The sequence below is a fragment of the Ranitomeya imitator genome, chromosome 1, assembly GCF_032444005.1.
Source record: "Ranitomeya imitator isolate aRanImi1 chromosome 1, aRanImi1.pri, whole genome shotgun sequence".
NCBI lineage: Eukaryota > Metazoa > Chordata > Amphibia > Anura > Dendrobatidae > Ranitomeya > Ranitomeya imitator.
Window position 1 is genome coordinate 763,377,540 of NC_091282.1, and position 21,346 is coordinate 763,398,885.

Here is a 21,346-nt window from a genome sequence, read left to right on the forward strand (position 1 = left end):
CAGCCAGCGGGTAATGAAAGGGTGAATCAAACACCCGAAAACCCCGCCCCTATGGCTGAAAATTGTTCCCTCCAAATTCAGGTGACAGAGTCCCTTTAATAATGTGTAACATCATTTTTAACTTAGTAGTTTTCCTTTAATTAGAATCACCTGGAAAACTAATTATCACATGTGTTTAAGATTGATTTCAGTAATCCATTGAGCCCTGAGACACCATACCATCCATGAGTTTATTTGAAAAACAAAACAATTAAATCTTTATGACACTTAAATACAATTTGCATAATAATTTGGAACACGGTGAAGTAAAATGCACCCTCATAGTCAATGTAATATAATCCACTCTCCATAGGACTCTATATAGTATAATGCACTCCACATAGGCCTCTATTTAGTATAATGCATTCCCCATAGGCATCTATTTAGTATAATGCACTCCCCATAGGCCTCTATTTAGTATAATGCACTCCCCATAGAACTCCATATTGTAAAATGCACCCTCATAATCCTCAATATAATATGATGGACTCCCCATAGGACTCTATATAGTATATTGCACTCCCCATAGGCCTCTATATAGCATAATGCATTCCCTATAGGACTCCAGATAGTATAATACACTCTCCATAGGCCTCCATATAGTATAGTGCACTCCCATAGTCCTCCATATAGAAAAATGCACCCTCATAGTCCTCAATATAATATGATGCACTCCCCATAGGCCTCTATTTAGTATAATGCACTCCCCATAGGCCTCTATATAGTATAATGGACTCCCCGTAGGCCTCCAAAATTATACTCACCTCTCCTCCTCGTTCCCTTGCTGCTCCAGTCTCTGTAGCGAGTGCTTTGAACGCTCGCACATCTCAGTGCAGTGGGCGCCATGGAGTGATGTCATCGCACCCGCTGTGCTAAGACATCAGACACAGATGGGGAATTATGGTAGAGGGAGCATCTCACTGTCTCATCATTGCTTTCTACTGTATCTGGATGGCAATACATTTGAACTTGCAATTACAAGCAGGAAGCCTAGTGCTGGCACTGGACCTCCTCGCTCATTCGTCCCATAGCGGCCACGTATCAGTGCAAGTAGATCGTATCTCCATTCTCTAACAGAGAGTTTGACTGTATCAATGAGCTTCGAGCGCCGATACAGTTAAAAGTAGTGTAGCTCCAGGTGGGCACCTCAGAGCGCGTTGCCAGGGTGACCGCACCCTCTGCCCCCCGGTAGCAACCCTACTAGTAAATTGTATAATTTTGCATTTTACAAGTTCTTTAAGAGGAAGAAATCAGATGTGTGGTCTGTTTTATGGGCGTTATTGCATGATGCTGGGAGGAGCCTCTATACATTTGCATAAAAGGGACATCCCTAGTTCATTTTAGAGGCATTTTTTTTCGTTGGTGCAGGGCTGAAGCAAAATGTTCTATACGATGAGTTCAGAAGTTACAGCAGAAATCTAATTCCCTATACTAACTTCTGATCTCAGCTTGGGGAACTTTTTTTTAGCCCTGTCCTACTCATAAAATGTTCCCAAAATGAATTATGGATGTCCCTTTTAGGCAAATTTACAGAGGCTCCTCCCAGTCTCTCCAATAAAGCCCATAAAACAGACCACAGCTCTGATTTTTTTTAGTAATACTAACTTCTAATCCCAACTCATTAAATGTTTGTATAATTTTACCCTCCACACAAAAATAACCAAGGCTGTCCCTTATATGCCCATTTCCAATAGCTCCTCGCAGTCTTACCATTACTGTCACCAAAATAGACCAGAAATTTAATTTCTTAGTAACACTAACTTCTGAACCAATTCATAGAACTTTTTAAAATACTTCCCTACTAAAAAAAAGCCCTGAAAAAAGCAGGGATGTCCCTTTTATGCAAATTTACATAAGCTCATCCAAGCTATACCCAGTAGACCCCCCAAAATAGACCAGAAATCTAGTTTCCTAATCATCTTTTTTATTTAGAACATTTTTGAGCAGGGATGTTCATAAAAAGTTCCATGAGTTAACTTCAGAAGATGGAGGTACTAGGAACTGGTCTATTTTGGGGACATTATTGGGAAAACTAGGAGGAGCTTTAAGAAATTGGTATATTTGGGGGCATTTCTTGAGTAGGGAAGGAATAAAAAAGGAAAAATCCTGACATTGGGTTCCGAATTTACGTCTATTAGGTAGTTAGATTTTCAGTCTGTTTTCGGGTGTTATTGGGTGAGGTTAGGAGGAACAGGTGTACATTTCAGAAAAGAGACATCCCTGGCTTTATTTAGGACTTTTTTTTGGGGGGGAGGGGGGAATTTTTAATCGAATGTAAAAATGTTCCATACACTTGGTCCAGTAGTATGGTGCAAGGAAATTAGATGTGTTCCATTTTGGAGGCATCATTGGGTGGAGCTGGGAGGGGCTTACATAACTTTACATAAAAGGGACATCGCTCAACTTATTTAAGGGACTGGGAGCAGCTTCTGTTAATTTGCATAAAAGGGACATCCCTAGTTTATTCAAGGGACTGGGAGAAGCTTATATAACTTTGCATAAAACGGACATCCCTGTTTTTTTTTTTTAAGTGATGTGAGGAACTTATGCAAATTTGCATAAAAGGGACATCTATTGTTTATTTAGGGAGTTGGGAGGAGCTTATGTATATTTGCATACAATGGACATCTCTGGTTTATTTGTGAGGTTGGGAGGAGCTAATGTAAATTTGCATAAAAGGTACATCTCTGGTTTATTGGGGGGAGCTTATGTAAATTAGCATATAAGAGACATCCCTTGATTATTTGGGTGGCTTTTTGGAGTGAGGCAGTGCTTAAGTTGTTCCAAAAATTGGTATCAAATGTCCCTAATGCAAGGAAATTGGATCAGCCCCAATGAGAACGGCAGTCAATGCCAGTGCATTATGTGTGCTCCGTTGCGGAATATGTTTGCCACATATAAATTCTGAAAAATAACTAAAAGGGGCTTTTTGCATAACAACACAGGAGTCATTTGCGCACATTTATGTTGCCGACTCTCAAATGACCCTGCCAAAGATGAAATCAGAATCACATTAAATCGTACTGACGCTGACGGATCTTGTGATTATATCAGGGCCGGTCTAAATGTTGAATCAACGCTGCACCTGAGCGTCACCTTTAAGAAACATCTTAGTATTACACTGACAAGAAGCAAATCAGAAATTATAAGGGAAGCGACTGACTTTGATTGATGCCCGAGTCCTTTTCCTGATTTGCTGATTAAACTCATCAATCTACATGCAGAACAGACGTCCGATGCAAATTGGAGCAGCGAGCCTTAACAAAGTGCTATTGTCAGAGTACTGAGGGAAGCGGAGGAGCGTCTTAATGGCATCACACAAGAAAAATGTCTGTTATTGTAGTGAAACAATATTTACTTGTGCGATATACCGTACGTTCGGATTCCTCGCCGTACGCCGCCGTTTAATAAGTAGAAACTGTTCGGAAGATGAGACACTTATTGTTTAATAGAATACATGGGAATAATGGATGATGAGCAGATATGTTCTCAAGATGGAATCTGTAAATAAGAAGATTATTTTGAGGGAATATATTATCGGCAGATTCTTCCCTGCAGACGATGCGGCGCCAAATTATTAGAATCACTCCAACTTTACCACCATGATACCCCCAATGTCACTCGGAACAGAAAGACCCTCTCATCCTGTGAATGTGCCCAAAAAATATATTGTAGAAGCTGGTTCTACTAATGGGGTACGGAGCCCTGGTGCACCCCACGGTCATTGAAGAAGTGGTCGTAATTGTCATTCATTTCTATGGCACATCTGACCCCCTCTCCAACGACTGGCAGCAGATGGGGGTTGTATGTGAATAAGAATGGAATACCCTTTTCTACTTAATTTACTAGAGCACTGTAGATGTATCATCTCCTTTTTGCCAGTTGAGTTGCATGTGTATGTGAACAACATGGAGCATTGTGATAATGGAGGCATTGGATCACCCTCGGAAACACACAATGGCTCTGTTAGTCCATTTTTGGATAAAGAAAAGCAGTATACATAGCCGATAAAAAAATGACACCCATTGTTGTTGCATCCAGGAGAGGAATAACAGAAGCTCCAGGAAGTAGATGCAAAAAATGATCGCAACAGGCGGACATCAGCGGACCAAACTGTCACTGTGTACTGAAAGAAACAGAAAAGTGTAGCTGATTGTATTTGGACACTGGATATAACGGAAGACAGTAAAATTAGCGTAAATCAATTCGCAGAACCTGGTCCATTGATTCGTCAGCAATAAATGGCCATTGGACAAGAGTCCTAAGAACTGACTTTTAGCTGAGGCATCCCCAGATCTTCTATTGATTAGCCATCCTGTTGGACAAGAGTCCTGAGAACCGACTTTTAGCAGAGGTATCCCCAGCTCTTCTATTGATTAGCCATCCTGATGGACAAGAGTCCTGAGAACCGACTTTTAGCTGAGGTATCCCCAGATCTTCTATTGATTAGCCATCCTGTTGGACAAGAGTCCTGAGAACCGACTTTTAGCTGAGGTATCCCCAGATCTTCTATTGATTAGCCATCCTGATGGACAAGAGTCCTGAGAACCGACTTTTAGCTGAGGCATCCCCAGATCTTCTATTGATTAGCCATCCAGTTGGACAAGAGTCCTGAGAACTGACTTTTATCTGAGGCATCCCCAGCTCTTCTAATGATTAGCCATCCTGTTCAATTCTAATTTAAAAAGGAGCAAACTGGAAATAAAACTGCCATATTAATTTCAAATTAATAGGGCCATACTGTACTACCATAAAATTTCATATAGTAATGCCATACAATACCCTGACATAGGGTAGGTCAATGAAATGACTGATTGAGGAGATCACAACAAAAAGGAAATAGCTTGTTTGGATCTTCCCATGTAATACAATAGTCGGGTCAATGCACGTAATAAAAGAATAGTAGAAGCTTTAAAGAGAATCTGTCACTTGCTATGCATATGTTTTTTTACCCTGTGTAAATGCTGCTGTTCTCCTGAATTTGGGATCGTTTTCCTTTTGTTCCTGTGACTCACCATTCCTGAGACATGGCCCATTTTTCCTCATGTATAAGTTTAGTTTTATTATCCAACCAGGCGTGATTGTTAAGGAAACTCCACCTGATAAGAAAACCACACCTACTTGACTGACAAGATTGAATTTCCATACAAGGAAAAAAAAAGGCTTATTTCAGGAATGGAGAGGTGCAGAAACAAAAGGAAAACATCGCCGGATTCAGGAGAACAGTGGCCATTACATCAGGTAAAAAATTACATACTTTTAGCAAGTGACAGGTTCTCTTTAAATCGTGCAGACCCCAAATAAATTGTCCCTTTTACCTTCCCCCCCAACATTTGTACAATAAAATAACCCAGAAATGTTTAGTTCTCGCTGTTGTGAACCGTTAGTATTTTATCTGTTGTACGTTACATTATTTATCAGTCTATCTCCGGCTAAAATAGCTGAGTATTAGCACAGGCTTCAAATATTATAATTGGCAGTAATTATTCCAATGGTTAGCCTGCGAGGGAGTGAAGCTTGTAAACTAACAGCCTCCTGATATCATCTGTTTGAAGTGTCTTCTCTAAATCCATGACTGCAACCTTTGAAAGACGTGATAATCCGCATCGTGTCGGCCCCGCTCCTGCCGCTCAGAGTTTTTGTTGTTAACCTCTAAATAGACAAAGGTGATTATTGGCCCCTTCATCACCGGAGATGGATAATACCTCAATGACCACGGCATGTCCTTATACTACATTAGCTCAGAAACATGGGCTAATTTCTTTTCAATTTAATTTGGCAGCCATTCTTTAGTTTCATCTGTTTGTACCACAGTTGGGTGACAACTAATAAGGCCGTCATAGAGATGCCACATGTAAAAGAGATGTCCGAACATTCTCGATTGAAGTCTATGAGTGTCATAGACTGCTGAAATAATGAGTTCTTTGGGCCACTTGCATGGCCACATCTTCCATTCTAGTTAGAGCTACGGAAAAATTATAGATAATGGGACCATTTAGGTCCCCATGGCAGTGCCCACATATGATCCAACTCCTGTGAGCTGTTTTAGCTATGTGCATAAAATATATGGTAATGCACATATACTAATCAACAGTTACATCTCAGTTCACCAACCATTTAAGTCCCACCCCCGCTTTGCAAGGAATCACCCCCTCTTAAGTCAAATAAGCATAATTCCACCTCTTTTCCAATCTGTTTCTCAGAAACTTTCATAAATAACTAGAAACTAAATGGCAAGTTTACTTGTGGTACTGTATTTTAGGTACCATATACTTTTTGGTTGCTATTCTTTATCATTGATTTGTTTGCATGGAAGTTGAGTGACAACCGATATGGCCGTAATTCAGATCCAAAAGGGGTTGTCCCACATAAATGAAAGATGACTGTCTATCCTTATGTCTCTTTTATTTTAAAGTCTATAAGGGTAAGACAGCCAAACCTATGAGTTCCTTGAGCCGATTATATGGTTATATCTTCTAGTCTAGATAGGACTGTCATCAAGAATGATGGGTAAATGGGGCCCTTTTGTTTTCCATACTAGTGCCCACCTATATTCCAGTCCTGTGAACTATTTAGCAATGTGCACATCAGCATAGAAAATATGAAATACACATTCTAACAAGCAATTGAATCTCAAAGTAATTTTTACATCCCTCCCTTGCTTTGCATGGAAACACCCCGTCTAAAGCCAAGTAAGTATAACTCCACCCATTTTACATTTTGATTCTCAGAATTCCACTAAGAATCATAAACCATATGGCAAGTTTACTTGTGGTACTATATTTTGGTATTTTGGACACCATGTACAGTTTTGAGTGGCTGTTCTTTATTATTGATGTGTTTGTATGGAAGTTGGGTGACAATCGCAATGGCCGTCATACTGATCCCAAAGGGACTGTCCCACATAGATGAAAGATGCCTGTCTATCATGTTTTAAGTTTACGAGCATCAGACAGACCTTAAAGCTATGAGTTCCTTGGGCTACTAACATGGTTACACCTTCTAATCTATATAGGAAGATATTTAAGCATGATGGGTAAATAGGATTCTTTTGGTCTCAATACTAGTGCCCACCTATATTCCAGCTCTGTGAACTATTTAACAATGTGCACATTGGCATAAAAAATGAAAAATACACATACTAACAAGCAAATGAATCTCCATTCACTTAGCACTGTAAATCCCTCCCCTGCTTTTCATAGGCACACCCCTGATTAAGCCAAGCAAACATATCCACAACCGCTTTTACAATTCTATTACCAGGAAAGTCATCTGAAGATCAGATTTGGCACTCATGTACTTTAGTAAATGTGTCCAACCTGCAGCCCTAATGTTCATTATTGGTCCTTTATTTTCTATTGTCTGTACAACAATTTGAAAAACCTTTTTTCAGCAGTTTTTTTCCATTGATTTGGGAGCAAAAAAATCGTTCTAATTTTGAGCATCTGATGGATCCTTATACCTTTATCTGATTTTTCTGTCTACATTGATTTTGACAAAAATACATATATGCCGTTATACGCCATCTGATGACATCACGCCGGAGTTATCAGACGGTGTATACGATAATAATAGCATCACAGTACAGAGCTATATTATGTAGAATTATTACTGAACTATAAAAGGATTATGTTTATCAGCTCTATAGTCAGTGGTGTAATTTCACGCTCATTCACCCCAATACGAGGTTTCCAACAGGGCCCCCAAACTAGCATGGGTCTTTATAAAAGCAAAAGAAATGAGTGGGAGCATAAGATGGTGTATGTGCCTAGTGTAGGAGCATGTTCACACTGGACATTTAACAGACATAGCCTAAGATAAAAAAAATAAAATGAGCATATACTCAGCATATAGTAAGGAAGCTAATAGTAATATCACATATAAATAACTTAGGGTACTTAGTTAGCACTATTTTAAATCGTAAAAGTCATCCCGCCGTGATAAGGCGTACCCAATTGGGATGGTCCCACCGCTACAAGATGTACTAAATCGGGATGGTCCCACTGCAACAAGGTGTACCCAATCAGGATAATCCCACTGCGACAAGTTGTATCTAATTGGGATGGTCCTTACCTCTAATATTAAAACCTCATCTCGTGTCAGCTAACCTCAATATAGATGAGGCAGAGCATGACTGGGGTCTGACTGCTCAAACACCTGCCCACGAGAAGCTATATAGATGAGATGTCTAGCTCCAAAAAGGGGAGCCACACCTCTGTTTGTACAAAGTACAAGAAACTACAACAAAACCAAAAACATAAGCTGGAGCATAGCTTAGTATACATGCAAAGTCTAGGAGCACGTTCACACTGTGACCATTTAACAGAACCCAAGAAAAACAAAATGAGCAAACACCCTGCAGTAAGTAAGTTAATTGGCTACACCTTGTCGCGGTGGAATGGCTTTTACGCTTTTTTAATCAAAATAGTATTAACAAAGTCCCCTATGTTACTTACATGTACTATTACATTAACACACTTACTTGTTACAGGGTATATGCTCATTTTCTTTTTATCTTGGGTTTTGTGGTTCTTTGTTATTATTGGTCTTCTCTAGTCTCCAGGACCAGGGTGTGACTACAATTCCTGCAGCCAGTTATGTCCCTGTCTATAGTCCCTTTTCAGTCCAGCTCAAATTCAATTTTTCTAAAAGTTTTCTTTCCAACTCAAATTTTTCATCAATGTAAAATCTACATAAGCTAGTGTCGAGGAGAAGGAGGTCTCAGTCACCTTATATGGCCCAAATGCTTCCTTTTGGGCTATCTAAGCTCCATGGTCATCTCAGGGTCTACTTCATCTCCTGCACTCACTATGGTTAGGCAACTGACTATGATCCCTTTTTAGTCCAGCCCAATTTTTGATTTTTACTTTTCAAATTTTTCAAAAAATCCAGTGATCTACGTATAGGTGACACTTCATGTGCTCGTTCTCTACAGTAATATATATTAATTGATTACACGGAAGTCTGTTATCCGCTCGTGAAGTCCACCACTCGCTTTCAAGTCCTGTTTACCACCATTACACACGGCATTTGTTTGCCTAAAGTCAATTTTGATTTAAATCAATTTAATTAACTAACAAAGCCGGTTGTTATGGTAACAATGGAACTAATTTGTCATGACAAATAGTCTGTGAAAACGTCCAGTTGCTTAGCAACAGCCAATGGGCCGAACACTGACGATGACAAGTATGATCTTCCACAGATGTCGCGATCTGGTCTTGAATAAAGGGGGCTCTTCTCAGGAGACCACCAGGACAATCAATCCTGTAAATTACAGAATTTCTCTTTGTGCTGAGGATTTTGTATTCATGATTGTACAGTACCCGGGCAACAATATTGTTTGTGTCATTGGTGTACAAACAGCAGCTTTCGATAACCCTTCCAAGTCTTGACCCTACAGTTGTCTTTGCATCCTGCATGTCAGCAGACCGTCTACAAGGGATTTAGATCTTTATAATATATCTTTGTCTCTCTGATGAAGCTTTCACAATGCAATCTGTCCACATTATTAAAAATATATATTTTAGACCTGTTAAGGCTGGTGTACTTACTTTGAAACGCCACGTCCACCTAGCTGCATATTCCTTTTGCAAAGTTTTCCTGCTTAATGTTTGTATTTTATTCTCATTTAATGTAAACTTTCATGACGGGTCACACAGCCATTCTGATATGAATTTTCACAGTAAGAACACCAGCCCCATCAGCTGAAAGAAATCTGTATCATAATGTATGAAGTTTGTACAGTGAAATCTGGTGGCAGATCCACTTGATATAATACACAAGCATAAAAATAAATAAAGAGCCTTAATAGGGTCCGTCAACAGCAACTACACACAAAGGTTTTAACAGTGTTTAATTTACTCCAGAGCTGCATTCACAACTCTCCTAGTCAGCAATGGAAACAGTCATCAATAAGCTAGTTAATTAAATTAGTTTTTAAGAAATGTATGTACACAGTGACTGCACCAGCTGAATAGTGAGTGCAGCTCTGGAGTATAATACAGGATGTAACTCAGGATCAGTACAGGATCAGTAATGTAATGTATGTACACAGTGACTGCACCAGCAGAATAATGAGCGCAGCTCTGGAGTATAATACAGGATGTAACTCAGGATGAGTACAGGATCAGTAATGTAATGTATGTGCACAGTGACTGCACCAGCAGAATAGTGAGCGCAGCTCTGGAGTACAATACAGGATGTAATTAAGGATCAGTAATGTAATGTATGTACACAGTGACTGCACCAGCAGAATAGTGAGTGCAGCTCTGGGGTATATTACAGGATGTAACTCAGGATCAGAAATGACAGAAAAACGACTGGCACATCCAAACTAGTGTGAATAGGTGCATACCAGGAGCAGCTACCTCCATATACAATATACAAAAAAAGGTTGCACTCTATCGTGCCAAAGTATGTCGAACATGAAATACATGAAATATGAATAGCAAAATGGCTTTTTGAACATTAGGAAAAATATTTGAGACGCTTTGCACAGAATTTGGCCAAATAGTGTGAGCCCATCAACCATCGTCAAGGTGGTCTCATTAATCTGATGGGTCCCTGGCCTCCCTGTCCAAATGTGAGCACTTACCAAAGGCTAATGTCTGAATGCATGGGTGAATGTGGACACCTCTCTCAGTAAAGCCTACATATAAGCTCTGGAGAATAATACGAAATGTAACTCAGGATCAGTATTGTAATATATGTACACAGTGACTGCACCAGCAGAATAGCGAGTGCAGCTCTGCAGTATGTGAGACATTGACCGGCGTTGTGAATGGCCGGTATGTGTCAGAGAGGAGGAGGTCCTCTGCGCTGTTAGCCTGGAATGTTTCTCTGGGACTTGTAGTTCCATTAGCCTTGCTTATTGTATAAGCATAACTCCCAACTTTTGAAAATGGGAAAGAGGGACAAAGCGGCAAATTTTAGGCCACGCCTCTGACCACACCCATTCATAACTAGTCACACGCATATCCACGTCCCAACCACACCCATTTAGCACTGCTGATCACAATGTTTCATAAAGAATAATTATAAACAAAAAAATATGGCCACACAGTGCTCCATACTGTATAATGGCTGCACATGATGCTCCATACTGTATAATGACTGCACATGATGCTCCATACTGTATAATGACTGCACATGATGCTCCATACTGTATAATGACTGCACATGATGCTCCATACTGTATAATCGCCACACTTGATACTCCATACTGTATAATGGCCACACATGATGCTCAATACTGTATAATGGCCACACATGATGCTCAATACTGTATAATGGCCACCCATGATGCTCCATACTGTATAATGACTGCACATGATGCTCCATACTGTATAATGGCCACACATGATGCTCCACACTGTATAATGGCCACACATGATGCTCAATACAGTATAATGGCCACCCATGATGCTCAATACTGTATAATGGCCACACATGATGGTCAATATTGTATAATGTCCACACATGATGCTCAATACTGTATAATGGCCACACATGATGCTCCATACTGTATAATGACTGCACATGATGCTCCATACTATATAATGGCCACACATGATGCTCCATACTGTATAATGGCCACACATGATGCTCCATACTGTATAATGGCCACACATGATGCTCAATACTGTATAATGGCTACACATGATGCTCAATACTGTATAATGGCACACATGATGCTCCATACTGTATAATGACTACACATGATGCTCAATACTGTATAATGACTGCCCATGATGCTCCATACTGTATATTGGCTGCACATGATGCTCCATACTGTATAATGGCCACACATGATGCGCAATACTGTATAATGACTGCACATGATGCTCCATACTGTATAAAGGCTGCACATGATGCTCCATACTGTATAACGACCGCACATGATGCTCCATACTGTATAATGGCCACACATGATGCTCCATACTGTATAATGGCCACACATGATGCTCCATACTGTATAATGACTGCACTTGATGCTCCATACTGTATAATGGCTGCAAATAATGCTCCATACTGTATAATTACCGCACGTGATGCTCCATACTGTATAATGGCCACACATGATGCTCTATACTGTATAATGACTGCACATAATGCTCCATACTGTGTAATGGCCACATATGATGCTCCATACTGTATAATGGCCACACATGATATAATGGTCCATACTGTATAATGGCAACACATGATGCTCCATACTGTATAATGGCCACACATGATGCTCCATACTGTATAATGACTGCACATGATGCTCCATACTGTATAATGGCTGCAGATGATGCTCTATACTGTATAATGACCGCACATGATGCTCCATACTGTATAATGACCACACATGATGCTCCGTACTGCATAATGGCCACACATGATGCTCCATACTGTATAATGACTGCACATGATGCTCCATACTGTATAATGGCCACACATGATGCTCCATACTGTATAATGGCCACACATGATGCTCCATACTGTATAATGGTCACACATGATGCTCCATACTGTATAATGACTGCACATGATGCTCCATACTGTATAATGGCCACACATGATGCTCCATACTGGTAAATGGCCACACATGATGCTCCAAACTGTATAATGGCCACACATGATGCTCCATACTGTATAATGGCCACACATGATGCTCCATACTGTATAATGGCCACACATGATGCTCCATACTGTATAATGGTCACACATGATGCTCCATACTGTATAATGGCCACACATGATGCTCCATACTGTATAATGACCGCACATGATGCTCCATACTGTATAAAGGCCACACATGATGCTCCATAATGTATAATGGCCACACATGATGCTCAATACTGTATAATGGCCACACATGATGCTCAATACTGTATAATGACCACACATGATGCTCAATACTGTATAATGGCAACACATGATGCTCAATACTGTGTAATGGCCACACATGATGCTCCATAATGTATAATGACTGCACATGATGCTCCATACTGTATAAGGCCACACATGATGCACCATACTGTATAATGGCCACACATGATGCTCGAAACTGTATAATGGCCACACATGATGCTCCATACTGTATAATGACCGCACATGATGCTCCATACTGTATAATGGCCGCACATGATGCTCAATACTGTATAATGGCCACACATGATGCTCAATACTGTATAATGGCCAAACATGATGCTCAATACTGTATTATGGCCACACATGATGCTCCACACTGTATTATGGCCACACATGATGCTCAATACTGTATAATGGCCACACATGATGCTCAACACTGTATAATGACCACACATGATGCTCAATACTGTATAATGGCCATACATGATGCTCAATACTGTATAATGGCCACACATGATGCTCCATACTGTATAATGACTGCACATGATGCTCCATACTGTATAATTGCCACACATGATGCTCCATACTGTATAAAGGCCACACATGATGCTCCATACTGTTTAAAGGCCACACATGATGCTCCATACTGTATAATGACTGCACATGATGCTCCATACTGTATAATGGCAACACATGATGCTCCATACTGTATAAAGGCCACACATGATGCTCCCTACTGTATAACGACCGCTCATGATGCTCCATACTGTATAATGGCCACACATGATGTTCAATACTGTATAACGACCGCACATGATGGTCCATACTGTATAATGGCCACACATGATGCTCCATACTGTATAATGGCCACACATGATGCTCAATACTGTATAATGGCCAAACATGATGCTCAATACTGTATAATGGCCACACATGATGCCCCACACTGTATAATGGCCACACATGATGCTCAATACTGTATAATGGCCACACATGATGCTCCATACTGTACAATGACCCCACATGATGCTCACTACTGTATACTGGCCACACATAATGCTCCATACTATATAATGGCCGCACATGATGCTCAATACTGTATAATGACTGCACATGATGCTCCATACTGTATAATGGCTGCACATAATGCTCAATACTGTATAATGGCCACACATGATGCTCCATACTGTATAATGGCCACACATGATATGATGGTCCATACTGTATAATGGCAACACATGATGCTCCATACTGTATAATGGCCACACATGATGCTCCATACTGTATAATGACTGCATATGATGCTCCATACTGTATAATGGCTGCACATGATGCTCCATACTGTATAATGGCTGCACATGATGCTCCATACTGTATAATGACCGCACATGATGCTCCATACTGTATAATGACCACACATGATGCTTCATACTGTATAATGGCCACACATGATGCACAATACTGTATAATGACTGCACATGATGCTCCATACTGTATAAAGGCCACACATGATGCTCCATACTGTATAATGACCGCACATGATGCTCCATACTGTATAATGGCCACACATGATGCTCCATACTCTATAATGGCCACACATGATGCTCCATACTGTATAATGGCAACACATGATGCTCCATACTGTATAAAGGCCACACATGATGCTCCCTACTGTATAACGACCGCTCATGATGCTCCATCCTGTATAATGGCCACACATGATGCTCAATACTGTATAACGACCGCACATGATGGTCCATACTGTATAATGGCCACACATGATGCTCCATACTGTATAACGGCCACACATGATGCTCAATACTGTATAATGGCCAAACATGATGCTCAATACTGTATAATGGCCACACATGATGCCCCCCACACTGTATAATGGCCACACATGATGCTGAATACTGTATAATGGCCACACATGATGCTCCATACTGTACAATGACCCCACATGATGCTCACTACTGTATACTGGCCACACATAATGCTCCATACTATATATAGGCCACACATGATGCTCAATACTGTATAATGACTGCACATGATGCTCCATACTGTATAATGGCTTCACATAATGCTCCATACTGTATAATGGCCACACATGATGCTCCATACTGTATAATGGCCACACATGATATGATGGTCAATACTGTATAATGGCAACACATGATGCTCCATACTGTATAATGACTGCACATGATGCTCCATACTGTATAATGGCTGCACATGATGCTCCATACTGTATAATGGCTGCACATGATGCTCCATACTGTATAATGACCGCTCATGATGCTCCATACTGTATAATGACCACACATGATGCTTCATACTGTATAATGGCCACACATGATGCACAATACTGTATAATGACTGCACATGATGCTCCATACTGTATAAAGGCCACACATGATGCTCCATACTGTATAATGACCGCACATGATGCTCCACACTGTATAATGGCCACACATGATACTCCATACTGTATAATGGCCACACATGATGCTCCATACTGTATAATGGCCACACATGATGCTCAATACTGTATAATGGCCACACATGATGCTCCATACTGTACAATGGCGACACATGATGCTCCATACTGTATAATGGCCACACATGATGCTCAATACTGTATAATGGCCACACATGATACTCAGTACTGTATAATGGCGACACATGATGCTCAATACTGTATAATGACTGCACATGATGCTCCATACTGTATAATGGCCACACATGATGCTCCATACTGTATAATGGCCACACATGATGCTCAAAACTGTATAATGGCCACACATGATGCTCAATACTGTATAATGGCCACATATGATGCTCAATGCTGTATAATGGCCACACATGATGCTCAATACTGTATAATGGCCAAACATGATGCTCAATACTGTATAATGGCCACACATGATGCTCCATACTGTATAATGGCTACACATGATGCTCAATACTGTATAATGGCCACACATGATGCTCAACACTGTATAATGACCACACATAATGCTCCATACTGTATAATGGCCACACATGATGCTCCATACTGTATAATGACTGCACATGATGCTCCATACTGTATAAAGGCCACACATGATGCTCCATACTGTATAACGACCGCACATGATGCTCCATACTGTATAATGGCCACACATGATGCTCTATACTGTATAATGGCCACACATGATGCTCCATACTGTATAATGGCCACACATGATGCTCCTTACTGTATAATGGCCACACATGATGCTCCATACTGTATATTGGCCACACATGATACTTCGTACCGTATAGTGGCCAAACATAGCTACTCCTACACACGCGGCTGCGCTCCTTACACTTTGCACACATGGCTCTGCTCCGTACACACGCGTTCCGCTCCATACACCACGTACACATGCGGCTCCGCTCTGTACACCTCGCACACATTCAGCTCCGCTCCATACACCTAATACACACACGGCTCCGCTCCGTACACCTCATACACACACGGCTCTGCTCTGTACACCTCGTACACACTTAGCTCCGCTCCATACACCTCATACACACATGGCTCCGCTCCGTACACCTCATACACATTCAGCTCCGCTCCATACACCTCGTACACATTTAGCTACGCCCCATACACCTCATACACACACAGCGTCGCTCCATACACCTCGTACACATTCAGCTCTGCTCCATACACCTCGTACACATTTAGCTCTGCTTCATACACCTCGTACACATTCAGCTCCACTCCATACACCTCGTACACATTCAGCGCCGCTCCGTACACCTCGTACACATTTAGCTCTGCTCCATACACCTCATACACACATGGCTTCGCTCCGTACACCTCGTACACATTCAGCTCCACTCCATACACCTAGTACACATTCAGCTCCGCTCCATACACCTCATACACATGGCTCCGCTCCGTACACCTGTTACACATTCAGCTCTGCTCCATACACCTCATACACATTCAGCTCCTCTCCATACACCTCATACACATTCAGCTTCGCTCCATACACCTCATACACATTCAGCTCCGCTCCATACACCTCGTACACATTCAGCTCCACTCCATACACCTCATACACACATGGCTCCGCTCTGTAAACCTCGTACACATTTAGCTCAGCTCCGTACACCTCATACACACAAGGCTTCGCTCCGTACACCTCGTACACATTCAGCTCTGCTCCATACACCTCGTACACGTTCAGCTCTGCTCCATACACCTCATACACATTCAGCTCCGCTCCATACACCTCATACACATTCAGCTCCACTTCATACACCTCATACACACACGGCTCCGCTCCATACAACTGACCTCGTACACACATAGCTCTGCTACATCCTGTAAACACCTCCTGACCCCACACAAGGCAGCTTACTTACCTCATCCAGCAGCACCATGGCAAGTTGGCAACCAGACAGCCGAGTCCTGCAATCTACGGAGGTCCCGATCATGTGACCCCTGCTCCTCCCCTCCTGTGACATCATCACAGGTCCTGTACACACGGAGCAGCCAATATGTGGTGTGCTGTGCTCAGGCTGCCCTGCGGGTGCAGGGATGAGGCTGACCGGCTGATATTGCAGCACACCTCCCAACCACTGCGGGACAACTAATGTCCCACCCGGGATCGCGACGCTGACTGTCAAAATCGGGACAGTCCCGCTGGATCCGGGACGGTTGGGAGGTATGTATAAGGGCCTGGGCTTGTAGGGTTAGTCAGAGAGCTGGGCTGGTCTGGCTAACCACACACCTCCCATCAATGGGTATGTCTCATACGTTATAATGAGACTGTGGTTTGGTCACATGGTCTCTGTGTTGGAAGGTCCTGCAAGTGTACAGGTTTCCTGGAAGGCACATAGAGGAGGCATGTGCCTGCAGAGTCCTGTGTTTGGGTAAGTTACTGTCCTTCTGATGGTCTGGAACTGATGGATGTGAGCTTGTCGAGCAAGTCATAGTATGGGTCAGAGATCCCAGTAAGGCTACATTCACATTTGCGTTGTGCGCCGCTGCGTCGGCGACGCAATGCACAACGCAAATAAAAACACACCAAAACGCACGCTAAGACGCTGCGTTTTGCGATGCATGCGTCCTTTTTTGCCGAAATTTGGACGCAAAAAAAATGCAACTTGTTGCGTTTTCTGCGCCCGACGCTTGCGGCAAAAAACCCGCATGCGTCGCACAACGCAGCACAACGCATGTCCATGCGCCCCCATGTTAAATATAGGGGCGCATGACGCATGCGTCGCCGGTGCGGCACCCGACGCAATCACGCAAAACGCTAATGTGAACGTAGCCTAAGGGAGCTTCCCTGGAATCAGGACCCATGTGATGCCAGCCTGTGAAGCCTGCAATGCTGGTAGGCAGGTAACTCAGAGCATGGAGGACTGTTTGCACTGAGGAGGGTCAGTTAATGAACTGTGCGGACATAACCACAGTTGATAGTGGACTGTATGCTAGGTCTGTGATGTATAACATGGCCTACAGTGGTTTATGAGTGCATAATAAACCGCAGGGACTGGTTTAAGTGGAAAATCGTTCCTGTGTGCCTTAATCCCACGTCCAAGTGAGTGTCCCCCAACACATTCATTGAGCGCTGCACTACAAATATAATACAGGATGTAACTCACAATGTATCAGAATGTAATGTACAGTAACGACCAAAAGTTTGGACACACCTTCTCATTTAAAGATTTTTCTGTATTTTCATGACTATGAAAATTGCACATTCACACTGAATGCATCATTACAATGAATTAACACATGTGGAATTATATACTTAACAAAAAAGTGTGAAACAACTGAAAATATGTGTTATACTCTAAGTTCTTCAAAGTAGCGATCTTTTGCTTTGATGACTGCTTTGCACACTCTTGGCATTATCTTGATGAGCTTCAAGAGGTAGTCACCAGGAATGGTCTTCCAACAATTTTGAAGGAGTTCCCAGAGATGCTTAGCACTTGTTGGCCCTTTTGCCTTCACTCTGTGGTCCAGCTCACCCCAAACCATCTCGATTGGGTTCAGGTCTGGTGACTGTGGAGGCCAGGTCATCTGGCGTAGCACCCCATCACTCTCCTTCTTAGTCAAATAGCCCTTACACAACCTGGAAGTGTGTTTGGGGTCATTGTCATGTTGAAAGATAAATGATGGTCCAACTAAACGCAAATCGGATAGAATAGCACGCCGCTGCAAGACGCTGTGGTAGCCATGCTGGTTCAGTATGCATTCAATTTTGAATAAATCCCCAACAGTGTCACCAGCAAAGCACCCCCACACCATTACACCTCCTCCTCCATGCTTCACGGTGGGAACCAGGCATGTAGAGTCCATCTGTTCACCTTTTCTGCGTTGCACAAAGACACAGTGGTTGGAGCCAAAGATCTCAAATTTGGACTCATCAGACCAAAGCACAGTTTTCCACTGGTCTACTGTCCATTCCTTGTGTTCTTTAGCCCAAACAAGTCTCTTCTGCTTGTTGCCTGTCCTTAGCAGTGGTTTCCTAGCAGCTATTTTACCATGAAGGCCTGCTGCACAAAGTCTCCTCCTAACAGTTGTTGTAGAGATGTGTCTGCTGCTCGAACTCTGTGTGGCATTGACCTGGTCTCTAATCTGATCTGCTGTTAACTTGTGATTTCTGAGGCTGGTGACTCGGATAAACTTATCCTCAGAAGCAGAGGTGACTCTTGGTCTTCCTTTCCTGGGGTGGTCCTCATGTGAGCTAGTTTCTTTGTAGTGCTTGATGGTTTTTGCCACTGCACTTGGGGACACTTTCAAAGTTTTCCCAATTTTTCAGACTGACTGACCTTCATTTCTTAAAGTAATGATGGCCACTTGTTTTTCTTTACTTAACTGCTTTTTTCTTGCCATAATACAAATTCTAACAGTCTATTCAGTAGGGCTATCAGCTGTGTATCCACCAGACTTCTGCACAACACAACTAATGGTCCCAATCCCATTTATAAGGCAAGACATCCCACTTATTAAACCTGACAGGGCACATCTGTGAAGTGAAAACCCTTCCCGGTGACTACCTCTTGAAGCTCATCAAGAGAATGCCAAGAGTGTGCAAAGCAGTTATCAAAGCAAAAGGTGGCTACTTTGAAGAACCTAGAATATAGGACATAATTTCAGTTGTTTCACACTTTTTTGTTAAGTATATAATTCCACATGTGTTAATTCATAGTTTTGATGACTTCAGTGTGAATGTACAATTTTCATAGTCATGAAAATACAGAAAAATCTTTAAATGAGAAAGTGTGTCCAAACTTTTGGTCTGTACTGTATGTACACAGCGACTGAGGAGTGCCCAAACCAGGGCAGCGGGGTGCTCGGTACTGGTTTCGGTCACTCTTAAAGGGGATGTCACGGTGGCTGCGACCCGGTCCGTGGCCCTCGGCATCCAAGCAAAGGGAAAGGTCCCTAAGGGGATCTGTAATGTCTATGCTCGTGACGCCACCTGTGGTGTTCGGTCAGTTGGGACCGATGCTGCTTAAAGGGGTCCTCTGGGGTGATGGTATGGAGCAAGATGGTGACGCTACCCACAGGTGAGGCGGGGTCACCACGACTTCCAAAGTGTATGGCAAGATGGTTTAAGCCGATGAATGCACAAAGAACGAGGACACAAGTTTGCTAAGTCTTTAACTGGTTTACTGATGGTAGCAGTCCTCAGTCCAGGGTACCAGGTGAAGGGTAGCTGTAGTCCGGCCGGCTTGGAGGCAATAGGAGATCCCTCTCCCAGGTGAGGTCCGTAAGCCTTTCCTGCTTGCGCCAGATGGCGAGGTCCCTACGGCTTAAAGCTTGCTGACGGGGTCCCCTCTCTCCTGTCCTAAGACAGATGTCTGCATGATAGGCAGTTTGAGCCTGTTTATAAGATCTTAGATGACCCAGCTCTTAAGGTCACTGCTTCACCTCAGACTTATTACAGGCAATTGACATATAGTACTATGCCCTCCAGTTCTGTCGTGCGTCCTGGAGAACAACACAACCTCGGGCTCCCGGTACCTGGTTCTGCGCTCAGGCTCCCAGGGTGTTCTTCCGCTGTTCCCTTGTTGAGCCTCTTCCTCCTCTGTGCTTCTTCCCTCTAAGCTCCTCCACAATTCAATTCTCCTTCTGCTTCTCAGGGGTAGCAGCTCCCTCGTGGTTGCTCGGCCCCCACGTCTGCTTCAGATGTCCTTCTGCTCTCCTGGAGACCAACTGTCTCCCTCTACTGTCTCCCTCAGACAAGCTATCTCCTCCTCCAGACCAGGATACATAAAGTGTAATGAAGCTCCCCTGAATCCGGGTCCTGAGCTCCCCCTCCTGGCCTAGATTCAGATGTGTTGAATGTAAGTGCCTTACCTGATAGAAAGAATCTCCTTTGTCTCCAAGCATGATATCACCCTCGCCGAAACGAAGGCAACATCACTGCAACAACCAGCTACCTGGGGTGTTGCA

At 42.5% G+C, this 21,346-nt stretch overlaps 1 long non-coding RNA gene across 1 annotated transcript in view; it reads right to left on the reverse strand.

Moving 5' to 3' along the window:
• The window catches only part of LOC138658094 (uncharacterized), a 361,280-nt gene extending 343,899 nt beyond the window's left edge, over nt 1–17,381 (reverse strand). The window contains exon 1 of the long non-coding RNA XR_011317337.1: nt 17,299–17,381. This is a non-coding gene — a long non-coding RNA (uncharacterized lncRNA). The remainder of the gene's footprint in view (nt 1–17,298) is intronic.
• Between the last annotated feature and the right edge of the window lie 3,965 nt (nt 17,382–21,346).